Genomic DNA, 15,834 nt, shown 5'->3' with positions numbered 1-15,834 from the left:
TTTAAATTAGGTAAAGCTTGTGCTACTTGAATGGCATACTAAATCTCTTTTAAAAATGTGCGGTCAGGTATAAGGCAGCCTTTTTTCACAACTGCTTTTCAACATCATATTGGAAGTACAAGCTAATGCAATAAGAAAAGGAAATAACCACAGTATCAATTATCAAGACTAGGAAATTGACACTGTTATACCTTTTATAGTCATTATTCCTCCCACCCCTAACTCCTGGCAATCATTAATTTACTCTTCATCTGTATAATATTTTTTATCTCAGGAGTCTTCTATACAGATGCACACAGTATGTAATCATTTGAGATTGGCTTTTAAAAAATCCCAACATAATGCTACTGAGATAAAATCAAGTTGCTGCATATGTCAATAGTGTATTCTTTTCTATCGCCCACAACCTGTTCATTTATTTACTTGTTGAAAGACATTTAAGTTGTTTCTAGTTTGGGGATATAAAGCCACCATGCACATTCCTGTATAGGTTTTTGTGTAAATTTAAATGTTCATTTCTTAGGATACATACCCAGGAGAGGGACTTCTAAGTCACATGTTATCCACAATGATTAATGCCTATGTGTCAACTTGGCTAGTCCATCGTACACAGGGATTTGGTCAAACACCAGTCTCAATGTTGCTGTGAAGGTATGTGTTTAGATGTGATTAACTTTTGAATCAGTAGCCTTTACCTAAAGCAGATCACCCTCTATAATGTGGATGGCTCTCTTCCAATCAGTTGAAGGCCTTAAGACAACAGATCAAGGTTTCCAGAAAAGGAAGGTTTCCTGCCTATAAACTGCCTTCAGATTCAAGACTATAACTCCGATGCCTGCTGGGATTTCCATCCTGCCCTACAGATTTCAGACTGGTCAGTCCCTGAGGTCATGTGAGTCAATTCCTTAAAATCAATCGATCAATCGATCAATCAGTATGTGTGTGTGTGTGTGTGTGTGTGTGTAATTGTTCCATTTATCTGGGGACCTCTAATACAGTACCCTATGATTGGGAAGTAGGCAGGGATATCTGTTTTCAGCATTTCTTTTAAACTTTTTCCCATTATCCAATAATCTGAATTTTAAAATACGAATCAATTTATAACAAATACAATCCTTTACATATAAATGAATAAATATAAACATATTTATAATAAATATAGACACAAGCATATTCGCTAAGGATTAAGAATTTAACAGAGATTCAGTAAACATGATATGAAAACATCTTACTGCAAAGTACATTAATTAGTACTTTAGCAAGTAAATTCTGTATGAAGTAAAACAGACCACCCTATCTCCAATTTTATACCCACCATGGCAAACTAAGTAGAAATATGTTCAGACATATTACGTGAATTTGGAGGTGAGCAATACTTTAGATATACAAATGACATGCAAATTTCATCAAATTGGTTCCAGAGTCATGAGAAAATCTACACATTAAAAAGATGGGAAAATTGACTATTACTTCAAATAACTACTAAAGAAAGACCTTTTTAGGGAGCTATATAAAACTACAGAAAACTGCTAGGTCCTAAGCAGTAATAGCAGAAAAAATTTAAACCTTCTTTAAATAGTTGTGTTTTAGAAAACAAAGCAGGAATAGAGAGGTAGTGTTAATATCTCTGCCATTAAGACAGCCATTCAAAAATTCAACAAGTTTCTGTTGAGTGTCTATTACGTTCTAGACTCTGAGGATACATCAGTAAAGAAAACATACAGTTTAAACTCTCGTGGAATCTACAATGGGTTGGTGGGTGGTGGAAAGAAAAATGAAGAAACATGTACTAAGTCAAATCATAATGAATTCTCATGAAGAAGAGTAAATCTAGGTGAGCAATTAAAAGATGGACATGTGGGTGGTGATGGTGCTATTTTAGAGAAGATGGACAGGGAAGACAGCCTGAGAAGGTGATATTTGGGTAAAACATGGGCTCTTTAAAGCTGGGGTGACCTAGGGAAGATGAAAAGAGAGCTCCTCTGCTTTCATTCTTGATCACCGGCCTCATTCAGCTATTCCCCAACTGAGACATTGTCCCCACCCCTCCTACATCTACGCTCCTTCATGCCTTACCCTAGGTGGGCAGCCAAAGGCCTGACCAACAATGTTCCTCATAAAACTAGTCATGTGCGAAAACTAGGAAACCAGCTTCACCTGAAGAGGAGCTGGACTCTTCACCCCAGGCACAGTCCGGGAAAGCAGGCTGCTTCCCCGACCAGGCAGAGAAAAGTAAATAGGTTTACCAAAACTCCACTTTAGATGAAGGAAAAAGAAACAAATAGTAGCTACATAGAAGTTGGGAGTTAATGAGAGAACACTTACAAATGCATTCATTTGTATGAATTTGAAAGAAACAACAATAATAAAGCTGTCGAACAGATTCCTGTGAGAAATCAACAGAAACAGGGGCTTCTTCATGCACTCCATTCAAAAGAAAAAGGCAGTGGATTATGGGTACTTCAATCACCATGTGGTAGAAAAACACAAGTGTCAAACTACTGGGTGGTGCTTCTCAGGGGAAAGTTGTCAGGTCCATCTGACTTTGATCTCTCACTCACAGAAATAGCCTGGGGAAACTTCTGCACCCCATAAAAACAATAAATCTCCAAAGCCACATACTTTGGAGGCCCAAAATCACTTCTGATGAGAAATCCCCCTTTCCAATGTACTAAGCAAACATTAACTATTACAATGCTGAACCAAAAACATTACAGTGAAAACCCAAAGGAATGAAAGTCTACATACACCACAAATCTCAGGGATAGAGGAAGATACAGGAAGAGGAAGAGGGCGGTAGAAGCTATATTACTGCCTACATCAGAAAAACCTTTAGGGAAACTGTTAAGACTTATTAAGAGGATAATACCTCCAAATTAAATTTGACTATGTCTATTCTAATCTAAGGGCAAAATAAAAAGAACCTGAATAAAAATATCTATGATAATATAAAAACCTTACTTGTATGAATTACTTTAATTTTTGGCAAAACTCACCAACAATGGCATTTGGGGTGACTTGCCCACATAAAAGATTACTGATTCAAGAACACATATACAAAATTGGCATGTGAACCAAAATATAACTTTAAAGTGAAAAACATGCCAACAAAATAAATAGCCTTTTCCACTCATCAAGTTTGTCCTGGAGTTACACAGTAGGCTACTGCCTCTCCTGTCAAGTAGTATAGAACAGTGCTTGAAACCTGAGACTTGGATGTGATTTTTGGTTCCACCACTTGGCGGCTACTATTTGATGATGCCAAGACCATCTCTCTTACTGAGTTTCAGTTCTCATCCATAAATCCCATAAAATGAATAGTACCTAATTCACCGGCTATCCTAAAAATTAAATTCTGTAACACGCATAAAGTGTCTACGGTTGTTATTACAAATATGTGTGTACCTACTGTATATATATTTCGTATATAGCGATTTCACACAGTCCATGTGTGTATATAATAAATATTGGTAAATATGAACTCCTCAATCAATGACTTGCTGTGTTACCTTGGGTAAGTCATTTAATCACCCTGAGCTTCACCTTCTACATTTGTAAAGTGGAGATCATGCTCCCTGTTCAGCCCACATTCAACAGATTACCCACGGAAATTAGGGAGGAAACTTACCAGTCCAACTTCTGTACTGTCATGTTTATTAGTTTGCTATAGTTGCCCTTACAGAGTACTATAACCTGTGTGGCTTAAACAACTGAGATTTCTGTTCTGGAGGCTAGAGGGCCAAGACCAGATGTTGGCATGTTTAGTTCCTTCCAAGAGCTGTAAGGAAGAATCGATGCCTTTCTCCCAGCTTCTTATGGGTTGCTGGCAATCTCTGGGGCTCCCTGTGGAAAAATTACCCCGATTGCTGCTTTTACCTTTTACCTTTACATGGCATTCTCACTACTTGTCTGTCAACAGAATTTTATAAGGACAGCAGTTATACTGGATTACAGCCCATCCTAATAACTTCATTTTAACTCAATTACTTCTGTAAAGACACTGTCATCAAATAAGGTCATCAGATTCTGAGGAATTGGGGGTTGGACTTCAACATAAGAAATTTAGGGAGATACAACATAACCCATAACACTCTGCTTCATTTAAAAGGCTGCATCAGGGTATACACATAGGGGGTTTGAAGTGGTACCTACAGCCGAAGTCCAAAAGAACTCTCTTTTTTCTAATAGTTTATTTTTTATTTTATTTTTTCCCGTTACCACTTAACCCCTTTACACCCTCTTCTCCTTCCACTCACCCACTCCTCCATTCCCCTACCTCACAAATCACCACACCGAGTCCAGGTCCATGACAGAGAACTGTAACTCTATAATTTATCGGATCCTCAGGCTACAAAGGTCAGGTAGCCGTTTCTGTGGCACAAACCTATTTTCTCCACAGGATGGACTGCCACATAGAACACCCAGTTAAATTCAAGTCCGAGATAAATGACGAATAAATTTTCAGATAAGTATGGCCCGTGAACCTCCCACATTTTCATTCAGTAAAGGTAGCACCCTACCAACTGGTGGGTGGTGGAGCAATCAATGCTCCACTGAGCTAGCTACTCAAGGTCAGGCTGCATTGCCTAAAGCTCCCCCATAAAAATTACCTGAGGTACTTGTTATGTGCAGAAATTCCCAGGCTCCATCCCAGACCCACAGAATCAGATCCTCTGGAAGGAGTCTGAAAAGCTATAGGTTTAACCAGTAGCCACGGTGACTCTTATAAAAGACATTTGATAAATAATGGTTTAGTGAGGACAAAGAAGCATTGAAAAGCTGTTAGTACAAAGAATAATAAAGTAAAATCAGAATCTAGAAATAAACAGCTGGAAATAACGAGCATCTTTCTAATTTAGAACACGAGACCGTAGGAGACAGGACTAGATAACCACAAATAATTAATCTTACCTTCTGGGGAGGTGAAGTGGGTGTGATCACTGCGTTAGTCAGCCTGTTCTCCCCTGCACTTACCCCACCAGATATGACCCTGCTAAACCCCAGTGCCCTGCACCCATGGCCACCTCCTGGGGGAAATGAGCACCTGCTATCCCACCCCTCCCAGCACCGTCGTTTGGCTCCACCGGACGCCTGCCGGGGAGTGAGTTCCCGATTCCCCTGCACTCTCACCTCCCTGGCACAGGGAGGTGATCTGTCTCCCTTCAAGTGGAGAATGTCGGGGCAGAACACTGCCCGGTTTGTGGTGGTCTGGGTCCAGCTCAAAGTTCTGAAATGTTTCAAATAACTAGGGGAAAAATAACAAGCAAAACCAAAGCAAGTACCACATTAAAATAAAATCTGTGTTTTAAGTTGATTTTAAATGAAGCATCTAAAGCATTTAAATAAATCTCACTGAGTGCACAGGCGATAATGCTTAAGATATGACTAGCAGCCTTTTTAAGCTAAGTATAATTGGTTTACAAAACTAAATTACAGTGAATAAGGAAGGACTTGATGGATTAATTCTAAAAGGTGCTGAACTGTGACATATTCTGTGGACAAACTGTTTTTGGCCCCTTCATATATTCTAATAACCTAATCCCAAGTGTCTTCTTATACTAGATATTTGGAAAGATTTCTGAGCTCTATGTAATTTGAATGCAGTCCTATGAAGGCTTCAATTCAACAAGAGCATTGTACATATCACATCATACACACAAATCACATAGTAATACAACACACATTATAATCACACTGCAGCTTATTTTAACTTTTGGATTTAATTTACAGCATTTGACTTTTTATTTAATATAGTTTGGTTTATTAGGAAAGAATGCAGCAACAACGAAGGAGGAACAACCAGAAAATGTCAGAATCCATTAATACAGATCCAATGTCTAGTATTTTTTCAGATAAATTGTAGTGAGACACCCAAAGATATAATTTCTATGACAAAAAAGAATAATATTGTTATGACTGAGGCTAAACCAGTACTTTCACTGAAAATATAACTGAAGATTCTTCTTAGAAAAATAACCAAAAAATAAGAGTATTTTTTCTTTTTAAAATTTTTGTAAAAATTTTATTTATTTATTTTTAGAGGGGAATGGAGGGAGAAAGAGAAGGAGAGAAACATTAATGTGTGGCTGCCTGTGCACACCCCCTACTGGGGACCTGGCCCGCAACCCAGGCATGTGCCCTGACTGGGAATCAAACCAGCGACCTCTTGCTTCACAGGCCAGCACTCAAACCACTGAGCCACCCAGCCAGGGCAGAAATAAGAGAATTACATTTTAATAAAAACATTCTATCACATTATAATTGTACTGAGACAGACTTCAATGAAATCAGACTTAGTATGTAAGCCTATTCATTACCAGGTTACTTAGTACAAAGATGTTTATTATATAAATTAACCTTTTAACTGGAGGTAACTTCTTCCTTAGAGCATCAATTTTCAACCAATGTGCCACAAGAATTTTTAAAACATTGAACACCTGACTACCTAGTCAGGACACTGACCTCTTTTCCCTTAGACTGCCCGATAAGAAAATGGCAACAGTTAACACAACCGTAGCCACTCAGTGTGAATAAATCAAAATTATACCTATTTTTTGGTCAGACTGGCAAAAACTATATTTTTGGTGTGCCACAGAATTTTCCTATTGTTTGTGTGCCACGGGAAGGAACAGGTTGGAAACAGCTGACGTGGAGAGAGACGTTGTGCTACCTGAAGGCTGTATAATGCTTCTCGGTTTCTACAGACATTCTTTCCTTTAATTTTCATAAGTAAAGGCTGTAAAGATGAGAAAAATTAAATGTTTATGTAAAGCCACATAGCTGTTTTTTGACACATAGCTGTTTTTTTGCAATATTAACACCTACATTGACTGATGTCTGGTCCAGAGTGCCGTTTCATTTGCCTACCAAGGGAGATTCAGCAGAGAATTCATTGTAATCATTCAATTAAATTGGTATTTAAAATTGTCTTAAATAAAACATGACATTTTTAATCAGTACTAAATATTTTCAAGCAATTATACTTAGACCATCCAAATCTGACATGGAGGGGACCCAATCCTTATTCAGTTGCATCCTAAAGACTGTCATTCGTCTTCTAGTGTAAAAGACATTAACATTTCTTTTGTCTCCATTTAATAATTCTGGTATTTGAAGTGGTAGGGGAAAAAAACCATCAACTTTCAGGAGCCCTTGCCACTCAGAGTCCATGTTGTAATAGTTGGCTCTGCATCAAACAGTTTGGCTGGAATCTCCACCCTGCCCTTCCCATGTGGTTCTGAGTTGCCACTGGCCAAAAGGGGGAATTCACAGGAGATTTGGGATCAGAAGTGAAGCAGTGGCTACTGATCTCCAAAGATCATCAAGATTAGAAGTGGTGACAGAATTTGCAGAGATGTGGGCAGGCTCCAACTTGTCCTCACCATCTTCCACTGTGCTGCAGTTTTGTCCCTGTTATCAATAGCTGCCCAAGACCCACCACCAAAAGCTTGGCAGCAAACCCACAGAGGCAGCTGCTACACAGAAGCACAGCTGCTCAAAGCCTTCCGTAACCTGCTCTTTCACCGTCCACCTGGGTGTCTGGCCACCCCCGTGGCTTGTAGCTCTCTGTTCCTCCAGCTGCGCCCTGGAGCTGCAACTCCCCCCGCACTGTGGAAGCTCTAATTCCTGCACTAAATTCCTTATCCCGTCAGGGATAAGGTGATTCCGCTTCCTCTGACTGGCCCTTGACTAATATACACACCTTCTAGACTACAACTGTGAAAGGATTAGCCAGAGAATTTTTTCCCTAATTAGTGTTTTTTTCATTATAGTCACTTTTTAAGACTACAATTTCTAATCCTAAAAGGATTTATGTTTATCATGACAAAGCAAGCCCAACTCTGGCCTGTGATATAAATGCACAGGGACTTCAAAATTTCATTTATTCCTTAGGAGTGGTTGTAAGCTCTTTCAAAAAAAAATTGTTTTCTGTTTGGAAGCAGCAGCTTTCCTACCAGAAACCTCTCAGTATAGAAGTAGCATCTTTCCTACCAGAAATCTCTCTTCTCAGTTACTATTGCAACTATATGTAAAATGCAGCCATGATTGAGCAATCAAACTAAAGCATGGAGGAGCAGAAAATCATCTCATCTTTTCCAATAATTATATAAGGGTAGTGTAAAAGCAGTGAAGTTAAAAAAAAACACACCAAGATCGATCTCTGAAGACTTCTAAAATGATGCATATTACTAATGCTCAATTATAAAGTCTCAAAGGAACTCAGGCTGAGTAAAGTAATGAACATACATTTACCAAAACGAGCAGCACTTTATTCAAGAACACATCTGCAAATGATGATGCTTGGTAGATTAAAGGAGATAGTGTTTCAAAGACTAATATCCACAGAAAAGGTTTGAAATAAAAATAAAAAGACATTTAGCATTAAAGGTATCTCTACATGTGTGTATGAAAGGGGGAAGTGAAGCTCTGGTTGGGTGGCTCAGTGGATTGAGAGCCATACTGCAAACGAAAAGGTCACCAGTTTGATTCCAGGCCAGTTCCCCAGTGAGGCAACCAATTGATATTTCTCTCCCTCCTTTCCCCTCTCTAAAAGTAAATAAACAGACTTCTGGCCAAGATGCAGGTGTAAGTAGATACACTGTGCCTCCACACACGAAAAAAGAGAAAGACAACCGCAAAACTGTCAGAAAACTGAATTCTATGGAAGTCCTACAACCAAGAAATTAAAGAAGAAACATTCATCCAGACCAGCAGGAGTGGCGTACATGGGCAGCTGGAGTGGAGAGGACTCTCAGTAAGGCCGAGGCTGGAGGACCTGCTGGTTCCACATTTGCGTGCGGACAGACCAGGAGGAACAACTGGGGAGCCAGACAGGCCACGCAACCCAGGGTTTCAGTTCTGAAAAAGAAAGCCTCAAAACCTCTGGCTGTGAGAAACTATGGGGGTTGCAGTGGTGGGAGAAACTCTCAGCCTCACAGGAGAGTTCACTGGAGACCCCCACAGGGTCCTAGAATGTACACAAACCCACCCACCTGGGAATAAGCACCAGAAGGGCCTAATTTGCTTGTGGGTTTGTGGGTAGTGGGAGAAGTGACTGAAAGCCAGCAGAGACTCAAGCAAGTGGCATCGTTCCCTTTTGGACCCCTCCCTGATATATAGCACCACAATGCAGCTAGCTACCTGGGTTGCCTCACCCGGGCAAATACCCAGGGCTCTGCCCCTTACTACATAACAGGAGCACTTAGTCCAAAAAAAAAAAAATAGTGGTCATGAAATGAAGTGAAAATGAAAGAACAGATCAAAGCTCCAGAAAAAAATACAACTAAGTGATGTAGAGATAGCCGACCTATCAGTTGCACAGTTCAAAACACTGGTAATCAGGATGCTCATAGAATTGGTTAAGTATGGTCACAAATTACAGGAAAAAGTGAAGACTATGCAAAGTGAAACAAAGAAAAATGGACAGGGAACCAACAATGAAGGAAAAGAAACTGGGACTCAAATCAATGGTTTGGACCAGAAGAAATAAATAAATATTCAGCCAGAACAGAACGAAGAAACAAGAATTCAAGAAAATGAGGAGAGGCTTAGGAACCTGCAGATCAACTTTAGAAGTTCCAACATCCAAATCATAGAGGTGCCAGAAGGAGAAGAGGAGGAGAAAGAAACCAAAAACTTGCTTGAACAAATAATAAAGGAGAACTTCCTTGTTCTGGCAAAGGAAATAGACTTCTGGGAAGTCTAGGAAGCTCAGAGAGTCCCAAACAAGTTAGACCCAAGGAAGCACACACTAAGGCACATCATAATTACTTTACCGAAAATTAAAGAAAGATAAAGAGTCTTAAAAGAGTAAGAGAAAAGGAGGAAGTTGCCTGATTTCTCAAAAGAAACCTTGCAGGCAAGAAGGGGCTAGAAAGAAGTATTCCAAGTCATGAAAGGCAAGGACCTACGCCCAAGATGACTCTATCCAGCAAAGCTGTCATTTAGAATGGAAGGGCAGATAAAGTGCTTCCTAGATAAGGTCAATATAAAGTAGTTCATCATCAACAAGCTTTTATTATATGAAATATTAAAGGGACTTATCTAAGAAAAAGATAAAAAATATGAATAATAAAATGACAACAAACTGACAACTATTAACAACCAAACCTAAAACAAAAACAAACTATGCAAATAACTAGAACAGGGACAGAATCACAGAAATGAAGATTACATGGAGGGTTACTAGGAGGAAGGACTGGGAATGGGGGAAAAAGTACAAGAAATAAGTAGCATAAATAGACAGGGAGGTTGAGAATAGTACAGGAAATGTAGAAGCCAAAGAACTTACATGTACAACCCATGGACATGAACTAAGGGAGAGTGGAAATGCAGGTCTAAGGGGGTGTGCAGGACGGAGAGGAATAAAGGGGGGAGAATGGGACAACTGTAATAGCATAATCAATGAAGTATATTTTTAAAAAAATAAAAATAGCCTGGCTGGTATAGTTCAGTGGATTGAGTGAGGGCTGCAAAACAAAGGGTCACTGGTTCGATTCCCAGTCAGGGCACACGCCTGGGTTGCAGGCCAGGTTCCCAGTGCAGGACACGTGAGAGGTAACCACACACTGATGTTTCTCTCCCTCTCTTTCTCCTTCCCTTCTCCTCTAAAACAATAAAATCTTTAAAAAAATAAAAATAAATAAAATATTTTTAAAGGTGGGGGTAGGGAAGAGGGGAGGCATATATGGTTAATTCAAATATAGAAATTGGGCACAGTTATGTTAAATATGTTAAAATTAATTTGCTTTTTCCATGCACAAATTCAAACTTACTCATTTTTCCTCCAAAAATTAGTGACTTCCTATTACAGGTACCTGCCATTTACTCCATAGAATATAGTGACAACCACAGTACAAGACAGAGAAATGACTTGGAGCAAAAGCTCTGGAATCCTGAACACGTCAGGTACTTGCCTGCACCCCTGGGAGAGTTTCACCCCCACACGCCCATCATCCATCCTTCAGTGGCCTGCTCCCATCCGACCACCAGTGGCCATCACAACAGGTCCAACTAACATGTGGCTTCATCAAATAGCCACTATAAATGAAAAAGACTCTGACCCCGTTGACAGAAGGGATCTGTCCTTGTCATTTTATTTATTTTGTATTTTTTTCAATTACAGTTCACACTCAACATTATTTTATATTAGTTTCGGGTGCACAGCATATTAGTTAGACGATCCTTTTCTTTATAAAGTGTTCCCCCCAATATTTCTAGTACCCGGCTGGCACCTTACATAACTAGTACAGTATCACTAACTATAGTTTCTATGCTGTACTTCACCCCCCCCCCATAACTATTTTGTAGCTACCAATCTGTACTTCTCAATCCCTTACCTTTTCTCACCCAGATCCTTAATGCCTCTCCCCTCTGGCAACCACCCCTGTGTTCTCTGTTATCTCTGAATCTGTTTGTTTTATTTGTTTATATTGTTACTTAGTTTTTTTTTTTTTTTTTTTTAAATTTTATTTAGTTATTTTGTAAGTTTTCCAGCTTCCCTCATTTCCTCCCCCCTTTTTCTGCTCCATTTTTTATCCCCTTTCTTACTTCCCTTCCTTCTCCCCTCTGGTACTATCCCCTTGTTCTCTATTTAGTGTCTTTGTTTTTTGGGGTTTTTTTTGTTGTTTGTTTGAAGGTGAGATCATATGGTATTTGTCTTTCTCTATTTTATTTTACTTAGCCTCACACCCTACAGGTCTATCCATGCTGCCACAAATGGTAAGATTTCATCCTTTTTTATGGCTGAGTAATATTCCATTATACAGCACTGCCTTTTTATTCACTCATCTACTGACTGGCACTTGGATTGTTTCCATAGCTTGGCTATTGTAAATGGTGCTGCAATGAACATAGGAGTGTATATATTCTTTCAAATTAGTGTTTTGGGTTTCTTTGGGTCAATTCCCAGAAGTGTAAACACTGGATCATAACGCAGTTCCGTTTTTAATTTTTTGAGGTACTTCCATACTGTTTTCCACAGTAGCTGCACCAGTCTGCATTCCCACCAAGAGTGCGCCAGGGTTCCCTTCTCTCCACATCCTTGTCAAATAGCCCCTTTTCTGGTCCCTTCACTTACACTCAGGACCCCAACAATATGTTCTCTACATTTGACATCCTCAACTCCCAGACTATGGACTGGGATTGATCAGTAGCCTGTTAGGAACCAGGCGGCAGAGCAAGTGAGCAGCAGGCAGGTGAGCAAGTGAAGCTTCATCTCTATTTACAGCTGCTCCTCATTGCTCACATTACCGCTTGAGCTCCGCCTCTTGCCAGATCTGTGGTGGCAGTAGATTCTCATAGGAGCACAAACCCTGCTGTGGACTGTGCATGTGAGGGATCCAGGCTGTGTGCTCCTTATGAGAATCTAATGCCTGATGGTCTGAGGTGGAGCCGAGATGGCGATGCTAGTGCCGGGGAGGGGCTGCAAATACAGATCATCATTAACAGAGAGGCTTGACTGCACAGAGACCATAATAAATCCATTGCTTCCTGAGTCATATCAAAATCCTATCAGTGAGAGGAAAGTGAGAATTAAGCTGCGTCTGAAGGCAGGCTATAAAGCCATCCCCCCACCCCCTACTCCAGTCCATGGAAAAACTGTCTGCCACAAAACCCATCCCTGGTGCCAAATAATCTTTCAGAAATGCAAATCAGATGATGTCATCTCACTGCCTCGAACTTTTGATGTAACTTCCCATTATTCTTAGAATAAAGTTTAAAATCCTGAAATGGCCATTCATAAAGGAAAACCTAATCCACAGTATCAGAAGTCAGGATAGTGGTTACTCCATGTGAATCACCAGGGGCTATGTAACTGGTTTCTGAGTTGCAGGAAATGCCCTGTTTCTTTATCTGGTGCTGGTTACTTATTTTATTTCAATTTTTTAAAAAAAGTTATCAAACTATACACAGGATTATGTTACACTTGAATAAAAATATTAAACAAAATTTCAAGAAAAAAATAGACTCTGCAAATAAAGGTAACAGTCACAAATTAATGCTCCACCTCGCACTTGCACACCACTAAAAGGGCCACTTCACATGCATATGTCTCCTAGAACACAGCACGTTCACGCACCGGTCCATCCGCCTTCCTTCCCTCTCTCCCTCCCACACAAAGCAACCACTAGCAAGGGTATCATTTCTGGACTTCAAAGGCAACCTCTATGCCCATATTTTAATACATAACCTCCAATTAACATTACCCCCTTGTGTACACTAAAGAGGACATGTCCCATTGGTTTTCAGTGATTATGGCCAAAACTATTGTAAATTACACAAACTCTTCAGGATAATAAATTTTTATTTAACATTTAACTTCAGGGGAAAAAAGATCTACACAAATGATACAATATTCTATCACATGTTCATAAGAGATTTCCTTAGGGATGTTATCCATTTTTTTACATTTCACAGCACCTTACTACAGCACTTTACAGGCAGAGATACTACAGCGGAATTTTGAACGGGAGAGTTTGTGTTTTCCTCCTTTACTGAGAAATCCATGAGCAAAAACAAGGTGATTCCACAAAGAGGAACCTGGAAATGACTCTACCCTACACATGTTGTCTAGGAGTGACATTTCTGACAAGGGAGCAGATGTTTAGGGAGGAAACTCTGAATAAGCATACACTTAATGACACTCAGCTTCATCATTAAACTTAACAGCAGCCTTTTCCACTCAAGTGGCCTACACGTGATGTGCCACGAGCAGTATCTACCTATGGTGCTGGGACTTCAATCTGCACACTGCGTCAGAGCATGTGGCATTTAAACTGAGCGCATGGGAGGCCATGTGGCATTGCTGGTTACGAAGTGAGCTGTGAGCTTCTAACAATTTACCGAAAGAGCAAAATTACCAGCACTACAAATTAATATTACTACAAGTTTGGAGGCCATCTTTCAGTAAAAAATATCAAAACACTGTTCTCATTGTACCACTTTATCTACTCGTCTTGATATCTGGCTTCAGTATGATTTAGGTCTATGTTTACCTATCTCACTTTTAATGAGGATTGGGCCACTCAATATCTGAGGTAGAATGCCAAATTCTACAGGGGCATTATTATAAGGAGGGGTGCTATTCCATCTTAAACCTTCTCTAAATAAATGGTATTGCAGGTAAAATTTAAGGACTAGAAAAATAGGAGGGTCAAGGATAATCTTAAACTGTGTCCTTGGGTAGTAAGAGCAGCTGGTCCAGGCAATACCTCGAGTCACCGAGTGTGTTATCAACACTTAAAACTAACACAATTTGGTTGTAGAAAGTCAATACATACTTTACCTTGGTCAAACTTCTAAGGACCTCTATGCCTCTATTTCCTCATCAATAAAATGGGAATAATAGCAAAAACTCCACAGGGTTATTACAAGAATAAAAGTGAAATTAATAATATGTAAATTGCCTAGCAAAATACCTGGACAATATTATATCCCTAATAAATGGTTTTAAAAAGCAGCATCATTCCATTGACAAGATTTATTGCAGCAGGAACAAGACACAATCTGCCCTGAAATTAATACCCCATTAATAGGATGAAGCAGCAGCTAAAGAATTAGAAGAGGAGTGTTTCCAGGGGTCTGTCTAGGTTGTGCCAAGTTTACTAGACTAGTCACACAACACAGGCAAGTCACTTAGTCCCTCATGCTCTCAATTTCTATACAAATAACTTGTAAATTTTATTAATTATTTTTTATAAAGATAGGGTGGCCTGACAAAAGTCAGCTTCTTTTTTTAAAAAATATTTTATTTGTTTACTTTTAGACAAAGAGGAAGGGAGGGAGAAAGAGGAGAGAGACATCAATGCATGGTTGCCTCTCACTCATCCCCAACCAGGGGCACCTGGCCTGCAACCCAGGCATGTGCCCTGACTGGGAATTGAACCAGAAACCTTTTGGTTTGCAGGCTGGCACTCAATCCACTGAACCACACTGCCAGGGCCTAAAATGTAAAATTTAATAAGATGATGTCCAAAATACTCGTTGGCATTAATATGTTTTATAAGGGAAACCCTGGGAGCCACTTAATCTTAGTTTAAGATACTTTGGGCAAACATAAATTAGGAGGAAATTTATTTTATAAAGTTTCATCACAGAACTATTATAGAGAATGTTATTGTTTATGAGATGACAAAATATTTACATATGATTAATTTTACAAAACATTTTATGCTATAATTCTCATGATATTACTTCACTAATGTTTAGTTTATCAGTAATCTCATTCAGTGTTCCTAATCCTACTTAATACATACTACTTAAAAGAGGAATTGGGTATCTGGCTCTTAGATTTCAAATGCCAAGGAAAATAGTCAACAGACAAGAGTAAGCCACTTTATAACAATTATAGTATCACTATGAAAACAAGTTCACTCCTGAGAAGAACCGAGGGAAGGCTAAATTGGAAATTACTCTCAGAATGATAGTCTTATTTAGTGAATTGGTAGTGGGGGAGCAGGGGGCAGTGCAGAGAGAGAAAGGAAGAGAGAAAAGAAAGAGCAATGGATAGAGGGCACACCACGAAGGACCAAGAGAGGATCTATAGACACAGAGAAAGACAAGCAGGAGGGGAAGACATACAAATCAACAAAAGAAAAGGGGAAAAATGCAGAAGCAAATGAAACAAAACTCAGACTAAATAAAAACAGTATAAAGAACCCACGTAGTCCCTCATTACAGAATCCAGCAGTGACAAACTAAAATATATGAAGAAGAGCAGGGCTATCATTCCCTACCCCAAATAAATAAGTCAGAATCTGTTGATTAACGAGACTGTACCTAAAGAATAGCTACATTCCCACGCACTCCACAGATTCAGAAACTTAATTTCAT

The 15,834-nt window shown here is 39.4% G+C and overlaps 1 protein-coding gene across 2 annotated transcripts in view; it reads right to left on the bottom strand.

Annotated features, from left to right (window-relative positions):
• The window catches only part of CDKAL1 (CDK5 regulatory subunit associated protein 1 like 1), a 667,880-nt gene that overhangs the window by 298,368 nt on the left and 353,678 nt on the right, over nucleotides 1-15,834 (bottom strand). The window lies entirely within an intron of this gene.

Source organism: Artibeus jamaicensis, unplaced genomic scaffold (genome assembly GCF_021234435.1).
Source record: "Artibeus jamaicensis isolate MK-2021 breed Jamaican fruit bat unplaced genomic scaffold, CSHL_Jam_final contig_482, whole genome shotgun sequence".
Lineage (NCBI taxonomy): Eukaryota > Metazoa > Chordata > Mammalia > Chiroptera > Phyllostomidae > Artibeus > Artibeus jamaicensis.
This window is presented reverse-complemented; position numbering and strand designations above follow the sequence as displayed.